Raw genomic sequence first — 9,978 nt, 5'->3', positions numbered from 1 at the left:
AACTACATAGTACCACTTTAGCTCCGGAAACATGAGAGGGATGGCGATGATGGCAATGATGGAGAAGGTGATGTACCGTAAACATGCTACCCAAAGAGGGATGCCCTCTCTTAAAAGATTTCATTTCTTTGAAGATCAATCACGAGCTTGATTTTTGTCTTCTGCAATTGCAAGTGGAAAACGATATAATTGAAGTTTCTATGATGAACTCAACGTATCAAAACAGGGCTTATCAAACATTAGCATGTCACTGGTTGCAAAAGCACATCAAAATTACAGAATACAAGAGCATTCCGAATATCACCAAGAAATTAGAAATGAAAACTCCTGAAGTCTCTCTCTGGTCAGGTCAACGGAGGTCTTTTTAGATATAGTATGGGGGAGCTGTAACCGGAAAAGGAAGGTTTAGCTATGCAATATGCTGGACATAAGTAACATGATTAACAAAATAACATCAACTCACCTGTTTTGATTTTGTTAGCTTTTGCTCTGGCACGCATACTCCTCGCAGTGAAATAGAGTATCTTGAGAAAATTGTAGAGGCCGTCTCCTAGGATCAGAGAAATAGAAATGAAAACCTGCAACAAAAATGAATTTCTTTAAGACTTATTTCAGCAAAAACCTCTAGCACCGAGGAACGCGTGGGGGAATCTACTGTCGAAATTGAGCTAAAATTTCTTAATTGCAGACCTTGTAGCCATTTAGACTCTTCATACTACTTTCTGGTAAAGTTGAAGGGAACCACTCTCCTTTAAGCCCACCTATCAACGGCCACATTAATCCCCACGAAAGCACTGCTCCGAGAAGCAAAGACAAATTCACAAAGATGGGAACAGATCATTCCCGCCACCGATATAAGTCATGCTGAAATCGAAGTAAAACCTGCCAAATTCAATTTCTCTCATCAATTATGATGGAAGAATCAATCACAAGCAGGCCCTCAACATTTGAAAAAAAAAAAAAAGCCAAGCACTCACGAGTTTTTCCAAGCTTTCAACCCAAATGCAGGGAACTGAGAAAATCCACATTTTTCTCCACCAGAATAGAACCACTGAAAGAAAGCCCACAGGAAACTTAATGAAAAGAACTTCATGAACCCATGCACCTGTTTCCTGCAAGTTAATGGTTTTCTTTTTTGAGTTGTTTCGTACTCAACTTCTATCTAGTGCTAAATCAGCAAGAATCGGGAACAAGACTCATGCTTACCTAGCCATCTTGTCTCCTGTAGGCGTGTGGAACCCATTGATGAGAACTGCAGTTGCAGTTCCACTTGGATAACTCAATTTGTAATCTATTATCATGATCTGGGGCACCAAAAAATGCAAAGATCAGAGACCAATTCAAGCTTCATAAGTAACATACAGAAGAAGTCGAGATCACTGTCGGATTAAGATTCAAATTAAGTTAAAACTTGCATTCATCAATTCATGAAGAATTACCTCTAGAACACCAGCACTAATAAAACATAAACAACCGATTCATCAAGAAATTGAAGAAAACATATTACCTTCGCAGAGGAACTAGAGCAAGTAGCCCAACGAAGCTGCTTACAAAGAGGAAACCAGTCATCCAACCAATCCCAGGTTCCTTAGTGCTCCCAGGAGTGTTCCCCTCTGTATCAACCCCAGCTTGCTCATATGTCTTCCTATTCAAACCCAGTAGATAAGATCCAAAACCACCTGCAATTCAATAAACAAATCACAATTCGGAAACAAATATTAAAAAGATTTAGCAAAACTTGTTCAAAAACATAAACAACACATGAGATCAAAGTCTTAAACCTCCAACAGCAATGCTATAACAAGCAACAGCACAAGTTTGAACTATGTATTCTCTTGTCGGGTAAAGGGAGCGGTTACAATTCCAGCCTTTGAGAGGAGCTTAGTCCATGTTCTGAGGAACACAAATGCAAGAAGAGCAGCAGAGACATTGAGATTTGGGACTAGACCAGTGGTGAGATTCAGCTTCATGACTATAACACTGTATATGATCCCAATTGCTATGCTAGCAACATTCCCCCTAACTGTAATCTGTTTTAGTCCATGGAGCAATCCTCTTGATATCCTCTGGCTCATCTCTAACTTCTTCCATGCCCTCTCCCCCAACCCTCTCAATCTCTTTCATTTCTTCCATGTTCATATTCATCACAATCTTCTCACTAATACAATCAACAAACCAAACTCATCATCTTGAATCCAACAGATGATTTATAGAAGCTAAACACACATCAAGAAAATCTGATAAGACTACAAAGAATAAAAAATTGAATAAAAACAAAAACGTCATGAATTATATTACCTGATAAGCCGCCCTCCTTTTTCTTGCTCCTCTTCTTCTTTCGACCACAGCTTCAAAAAGCACCCGAAGAATCCAACTTCCTCAGTCAACTACTAACAAGTCTCCATCAATCAATACAAGTAGATGCAAGAGCATATAGCTTCCTTCAGAAAGACAACAAAACATTCAAATCAACACATGGGCAAGGGCCAGCCTCTAAGTTGACTTAAGGAAACTCTCCAAGAAAAACAGACGACAGCAGACGAACTTGATTCGAGGCCTTCAAGAAAAGCCCAAAAACCATAAATATTGCTTCTTCCAAAGCAATAATCAAGAGCATTAAATATCACGCCAAGAGAACAAAAACCCAAGCTTCTTATATGGCAAAAAAAACACAGCAATTGTTTTTCTTATTTATACTAAAATTCAAGCACCACCAGCCCACCCACCAGCATTTTCTATGTAACTGCAAAGAAGTACAAGGCAAGGCTGCGTTGTAGTACAACACTCATCAGAACTCCAACGATGGCTGCTATACATTTGAACAGATGTCAGGTTCTTAATTTTGATCCCTCGTCTCGTTGACTTATCATTACCACTTTTCACTCTCTCTTCATCTTGTAGTACAGATATAGAGAGAAGAAAAGTGGGGGCAATCGTAAGCATAAAATTGCTTAAAGTGAAAAAGCAAGAAATGGAACTGCTAACTGGCTTGAACTGGCTACTTCACTTGAAAGTGCCTTCCCTTTGGCCTTTACAGTCATAACATGTGTCTGGCAAGTTAAGAGTGCATTTTGGTCCCTCTACTCTTATTTCCCTTATTTTATCACCTTTTGTCTTCATATCACTCTCTTTATTATATTTTTTATTTTAGTCAACTGTAGCCTAGTAGTTAGAAACCTCAATCCCAACCTAACTTGTTTGGATTAGAACCCAAAGACTGCTTCGTTAAAGATTGAGATTTATTTAATCAACTATTGTACTATACTAGGCAATGACGTCGTTTAATACTAAACATAACATAAACATTTTCAATAGGACGTTCTCTTATCCCACGCATAGGAAAAAAAATGTTTACGAGGGATTAATTGTTGAGGGGTTATATTGAAGAATAAAATAGTATAAGGATCAAATTAAGATAGAATGTTAGTGGAAGGATAAAAAAGACAACATTAGCAAGGCGTGTGGCCAAAAACATGTCAAAGTCTCAGTTAACCAGAGAGAAAGGCCAGTTTTGAGGCCAATAATATAGAAATAAAAAAACGATAGATGATTGATGTAAGAGAGAGATATATGATATGGATGGTGGGGTGGGCCCCAGAAATGGTGGGGATGGTAATCATCGAATCCTGATTTTATCAACCTTTAGATGGGATCACTGTTTCTGAGTTCTGACCATTAGTTTCTCGTTTATAAAATGATGTGATAAGAATAGTTATTTAAAAAAAAAAATTGTGTTTTGAATTTAAAAAAAATTTAGTTTTTTATGTTTTAATATAAAAATAAATTTTAAAAAATAAAAAATATATTATTTTATTTTAAATAAAAAAATATTTTTAAAATAACTCTTAAAATAATAATAGATTGGCAATGACATAGTTTTATTAAATATGATTCTTTTCATGCTACTTGAAATTTAAACAGGTTTACTATTATAAAATAAATAAATTTTAAAAATTAAAAAAAATATTTTAATATATTTTTAAAAATAATTATTATTATAATATCAAACATGTATTGATATTGATCTTGCTAAATTTAAGATAATATTAATTCAAGATTGTTTTCATAGAAAAAAGTTAAAATGTTATCAATTTAACCGGATTGAGTTTTAATAATTATAAGAAATTATTTTTAGTAAATTAGAGAAGGTCATAAAAATTTAGTCTATTGGTAGATGGAATAAACTACACAAGAATTTATAATATGATAGATTTACTCCATGTAATTTAAATTAAAGAGAAAAAACACAGATTTCCTCTGCCTCAAAATAAATGAAAAAAAAATACAAACGAATTATTGAATTTTCAAGTGATTTTATTGTTCCTATTTTCAAACTTGGAATGTAATAATTCCTCATCTAATTTTTTAATCGGGTGCAATAATTTATTATTTTATCTCTTAGTTTACAAAATAAAATAAAAAATTTATTTCAAAGCGTAGATTTACTAATTAATTCAATTGTTTTCTACTGTGATCACTTTGATTCTGGGATTGAGAGTGATAAAATTATCATCGAATTAATTTTGAAAATTATCATCGAATTTATCTAAAAAGGGAATTACTTAGCGTGAGTATCTCTCTTATCAAGATTGATAGTTACGTGCATTAGGGGAACCCTTTCGTCATAGCACAATCGTTCTTTTGCACCATAAAAGTCATCAAAAAATTATTCCAAAACAAACACCACAGACACCAACCCACCCTCCAAGAAGCAAACAATTTTGCTGAAAGGAATATGCAATAAATATCTCCGTTTAAATCACCTTAATTCAGTGGAAAATTATGTGCGAATTATTTGTACATTATGATGCTATGTGCATGCATCAAAGTATGGTTTGATTTGATTAACTACTTGACATAAATAAAATGAAAAGAGTTCTTTGGCGTTTTTTAGAGAAAAAAAAATTACTTTGTTATGGATCAGAACTGTTTATGATATTTGTTTTTTCGATAACACAAGTTTTGTGGATATAAAATAGAAAAGATATTGAAGTTACATCTAGACAGCAAAATCGAACTCCTAGATTATTAAAACTAGATTAAAAATCTAGATCACAGATTAAGCTCTATTAATTAAAATAATATTATTTTAATTTTTTTAAAAAAAATTAATTATTGAATCAATTAGATTATGAACTAATTCATCAGATCATTTAAATTATATTGATTCAACTTCCACTTGATTATGAACTAATCATTCTATAATTAATTCACATTCAATTGACGGAGTTTAATAGCTTGTTACTAATAAATTATGTTATTTTACATTTCCTTATTAAAAAAAACCCCAACATGAACTAATCGAGTTTAATAGCTTGTTACTAATAAATCATGCCATTTTACATATACTTATTTTTCTGGGAGTAAGAACTCAATTTTGAAAGGGACGGTGAGTTTCAATTTCGCACTTTCTTTTCATCCGTTGCACTTTCTTTTTACCTTTTATTGGAACTTAATATTGAAAGGGACGGTGAGCAAGTGGACTTGTATATTTTTCAAGAAATTAATTATTTTATCGGAACAATTCGAGCATTAAAATATAAAAACATGGAGAATACTTAATATTTACCAACAAATTAAACTAAGCCTGTGAAATTCACTTTATACGAATATATATCTATGTTGACAAATTATTTGCCACTTGAGGTTGAAGATCATGTCGTTTAAAAATGAAATTAACGCATTATAAGCTAATTATGTGGATTCCAACTCATAATTAGTTTCATGTTAAGAGCATGATTTCATGTTTTCCTTAAAAAACATTGATTAGCACTTAGCAGCTTATTTTTCAAAAAAATATTATAAGCTTTTTTTAAAACAAAGAATGGATGAGTGGAGTTGGAGTTGTGGAGGTAATGGAGAACCCTAATTCTTCAATTATATGGTTACATGTAATGTAAAAGGTTTAACTTGATATGAATTGATATATATGCCACTTGAAGCTGAAGGCCTTTGCATTTAAAATTAGGTTACTGCATATGGTGAGTTAGCTATTAATTAATTTATTGTGGTTTCCAACTTCAAAATTCGAGAATCAATTATATTGTGGATTAGTGATAAAATTTAAAAGAAGGAGCATTCTTGTTTTAATTTCTTTCATGTTAAAAGCATTAATTACATGTCCTGGTCTAAAAAAACAAATCATGATTAATTTGCTATAGCATACTTGTTTTAACAAACAAAAAAATAGAGTTAATCCAAAGTGTGGAATATATCTCATTTTGTCTATAACTAGATATATTTCCGCGTGTTGCTGTAGATTAAATAATTTTTTAATGTAAAAAAGTAATAAGTTAAAAAAATTCAAATTCCAAGTCATTGATTAAATTGACAATTTAAATATTTACAAAAATAAAATAACAACAACAACAACAACAACAAATAAACTAATAAAAAAAAAATCACACCTGATCTTATTTGAAATATCAAATAACTCAATATGCTAACTTACTTGATGGAAAATCCAAGAAAAAAAAGTCAAACAAAAAAAACAAAAAACATTGGCTTAAAAAAGAAAGATAAAAAAAAAGTAAACCTAAAACGAATCTTCTAAACCTAGTTTTATCTAAAAAATTATAATTTATTAAATCATGAACCCGAGTTCAATTAAAAAACTTAAATGTTATTCAATTTAATTTTGAAAGTTGCAATCGTTGGAAAAAATTATTAATAAAAAATCTTGCAAAAAAAAAAAAAAGGAGCAACAAAAAAAGTATAGAGCTAAAATTCTAACAAGAAAAAACTAAATGAGGATGGAAACTAAAAAGACATTATCGCAAACAAAAACATTTCAATTAAAATAATTATGATCAAAATTAAAAGATTAAAAAAAATTATAGGGGGTGAAATTAAAAAATCATTTATAGATTTAAAAATGGCGGGGGTAAAATATAAAAAACAAAATATTGATGGCTAACTAAATAGAATTAAATTGAAAAAAAAGAGAGTTAAAAATAGAGAATTAAACCAAAAAATATATTAAAAAAAGGATAAAAAATAAGACAAGATCAATTTAGAAAAAGAAAAAAAAAAACAAGATAAATCTCTTGAACCTGATTTAATCTCTAAAAGTCGCATCGCATTACAATTTTTATCCTAATTCAATCAAGAATCGTAATTTTCAACTAATTTAATTCTGAAGAATAAGATCAGTAGAAAAGTATTATTAAAAAACTTGCAAATAAAACATAAAGAATGAGGATAAAATTTGATAGAAAATCCAAGAAAAATGTAATTTAATGAAAAAAAAATCTCAAATATAATAAATATTAATTAAAATAATAGGAACCAAATTTTAAAGATTAAAAATATAATGGGTGGTAAAATTGTAAACATCTATAAAAGCCAAGTAAACTCAGACAAACATCTTCAATATGGTCAAATCTTAAGAAGCTCGCAACCTATTAAACTCCGGATCAGGGTTCTATTAAAAAGTTTATTATAAGTCAATTTAAAAAACTTGTCAAAAGCAAAAAAAAAAAAAAAAAAAACCTAGAGCAAGCTTGACAGCTAGCTCGAGTCAACAAATCAAACACATGGTCTATGATATGAAATTAGGATGACCATATAAATAGGAAAGCTAAAAAAACACCATAAAAAAATATTAAAAAAATACTTTAAAAAAAAAAGTCAAATCAAGCTAATCTTTCAGATCTATTACTTGAGTCATGAGACTAAGGTGACCACAATCAAAGGCAAATTTAAAAAAACAAAGAAGCAAGATTCTTAATCAAACAAACTTTGAACAATGAAAATGAAAATGAAAAGAAAAAATCAATCAAAAAAACATTGCAAAAAAAAAAGCAAGTAAAAAGAATTATGACTAAATTTGACATAAAAATTAAATGAAATAAAATTTTTTTGGTAAAATCAAATCAAATCAAATGTTTAGGAATGAAATTGTAAAAAAAAAAAATCCATTAAGAAAATAATTAAAAATAGCAATTAAAAATAATTAAACCAAATTGACATAAAAATTAAATGAAAACAAATGCATAGGGGTTAAATTGTAAAGAGTAAATCAATCAAGAAAATGATTAAAAAACAAATAGAAATTAAAATAATAAGGACCGAATTTGATAATAAAATTAAAAAAATCAATTGACCAGAGATAAAATAAAAAAATAAAACCCAATTAGAAATAATCAATGTAAATAAAACAATTACAAATAAGAGAAGAGGGATTGAATCAAAAGAAGAAATAAAATGAAGGACTGGAATGAATTTTTAACCCCTATGAAGGACTGGAATGAAATAAAATGATGCTGCAGAATCACAGCTATAATCACTTGAGTCAACCACACGCATTGCTAGAAGTTGAAAATATTGAAAATGTCCTTTGGACTAAACAATATTAATAAATAAACCATGGTGAAATTACAACTAAGCCCCTGAAGCCAAGGTTAAAAAGTAAAAATTGTATGGACAATGTAGAAATTCAATTGTTCTATAAAAAATAAAAATACAAAAACACCCTTGTGCAGAAAGCATTGAATTATTTTATTCAAGGGTTAAATTAGTAATTTTTTTGTGCATTAAAAAACACAATTATCAAAATAACCCTGTATAATTCTCAAATGACATTTATGTCATGGTGAAAATACCACTTTATTCTAGAAGCAAAGACAAAGGATAGAATAACTAAGAGACAATATAATAATTACATTCACTACAAGATTTAATAGTTTTATCGACGGAATTTTTCCGTCGGCATAAGACACATATTTCATCAGTAATTAATTTACCGACGAAATCACCGACGGAAATTTTCCGTCGGTGAATCTTTTGTCGGTAATTTTTTTTCCGTTGGTAAATCCGTCGGTAATAAAAAAATAATTATTACCGACGGATTTACTGGCGGAACAGACGCGTCGGTAAAAATATTTTTTTATTACCGACAGATTTACCTACGGATTTACCGACGGAAATTTCCGTCGGTAATTATTTAAAAACATTTTAAAAAAAAATCATTTTATAAAAATAATTAAATTAACATAAATCAACATTGTATAATATATACTCAAAATGCTTGGAAAAAAAATAAGAAAATCAACTCAAACAAATTTGCAACAAATAAATAAAAAAAAAATTAATTCAACTAAAAAATTTCATATGAAAAAAATGAAGTTGCAATTTCTAAAAATTTAAAAATCCTATAAATAAATCAACTAAAAATTAATCTCATATAAAAAAGAAAAATCTCACAACAACATTTATACAATTATTAAGAACAAAATCAATTAAAAATAAAATAAAAAACAAATATAGTGAAAAAAATCAAGAAAATATAAGAAAAAAGAAAACTCTTACCTTAATGTACTTGCAAGTGAAGCTAAGGAAAAAAAAATTGTAAAGCATATTAATTAAAAAAAACTAAGAGGATAAAAGAAGAAAGAAGAAGAAGACATACCCGAGCATGAAAGAAAAGAGAAGGAGATGAGGAGATAAAAGAAGAGAAAGAAATATATATTGATGTTTTTTACATATAGTGAAGAAGAAGAAGAAGAAGAAGAAGAAGTAGAAGTAGTAGAAGAAGAAGAAGAAAAAGAAGAAGAAGAAATAATGAGCCTGTCTCTTGTGAAATAAGCGGATTCAGGTGTTTTATTGGGGCGCGTTACCGACGGATTTACCGACGGATAATTAAATATTAATATTTTTTAATTATTTCATCGGTAATTTCGTCGGTAATGTTTATTTTAAATTTTCAATTTTGTAAAAAGTTTTCAGAAACCGCCAAAAATTACCGACGATTTTTCAATCTGTCGGTGATTCCGTCTGTAATATTTAAATGAAAATTTTAAATCAATTGATTTTTTTCAAAAAACCGCCAAATAACACTGATGAATTTTCAATCCGTCGGTGATTTTGTCCGTAAATAACAACAATTAACAGTGCAATTGGAAAGTGAATAGTTCTGGAGCTCTCTGGAAAATTCTGACGGAAAATTCCGTCGGTAATTCCCTTTGTAATTGACATGAT

The 9,978-nt window shown here is 29.7% G+C and overlaps 1 pseudogene; it reads right to left on the bottom strand.

Moving 5' to 3' along the window:
• LOC118044248 (metal-nicotianamine transporter YSL3-like) overlaps positions 1-2,188 on the bottom strand; it is a 5,564-nt pseudogene extending 3,376 nt beyond the window's left edge.
• Between the last annotated feature and the right edge of the window lie 7,790 nt (positions 2,189-9,978).

Source organism: Populus alba, chromosome 12 (assembly GCF_005239225.2).
Source record: "Populus alba chromosome 12, ASM523922v2, whole genome shotgun sequence".
In the NCBI taxonomy this organism is placed as follows: domain Eukaryota; kingdom Viridiplantae; phylum Streptophyta; class Magnoliopsida; order Malpighiales; family Salicaceae; genus Populus; species Populus alba.
Note: the sequence above shows the minus strand (reverse complement) of the source record. Positions and strands in the feature narration are given on the sequence as shown.